This window comes from Mastacembelus armatus, chromosome 17 (assembly GCF_900324485.2).
Source record: "Mastacembelus armatus chromosome 17, fMasArm1.2, whole genome shotgun sequence".
Classification (NCBI taxonomy): domain Eukaryota; kingdom Metazoa; phylum Chordata; class Actinopteri; order Synbranchiformes; family Mastacembelidae; genus Mastacembelus; species Mastacembelus armatus.
Window position 1 is genome coordinate 23,038,991 of NC_046649.1, and position 676 is coordinate 23,039,666.

Genomic DNA, 676 nt, shown 5'->3' on the forward strand with positions numbered 1-676 from the left:
CTTTTTGGCGTTAATTCTAAGCGGTATGTGTGGAGAAAACCAGGCACTGCTCATCACCTGCCCAGTACAATCCCTACAGTGAAACATGGTGGTGGGAGCATCATGTTGTGGGGGTGTTTTTCAGCTGCAGGGACAGGACGACTGGTTGCAACTGAAGGAAAGATGAATGTGGCCAAGTACAGAGATATCCTGGAAGAAAACCTCTTCCAGAGTGCTCAGGACCTCAGACTGGGCCAAAGGTTCACCTTTCAACAGGACAATGACCCTAAGCACACAGCTAAAATAACAAAGGAGTGGCTTCGGAACAACTCTGTGACCGTTCTTGACTGGCCCAGCCAGAGCCCTGACCTAAACCCAATTGAGCATCTCTGGAGAGACCTGAAAATGGCTGTCCACCAACGTTCACCATCCAGCCTGACAGAACTGGAGAGGATCTGCAAGGAAGAATGGCAGAGGATCCCCAAATCCAGGTGTGAAAAACCTGTTGCATCATTCCCAAGAAGACTCATGGCTGTACTAGCTCAAAAGGGTGCTTCTACTCAATTCTGAGCCAGGGTCTGAATACTTATGACCATGTGATATTTCAGTTTTTCTTTTTTTAATAAATTTGCAAAAATTTCTACATTTTCTGTTTTTTTCTGTCAAGATGGGGTGCTGAGTGTACATTAATGAGAAC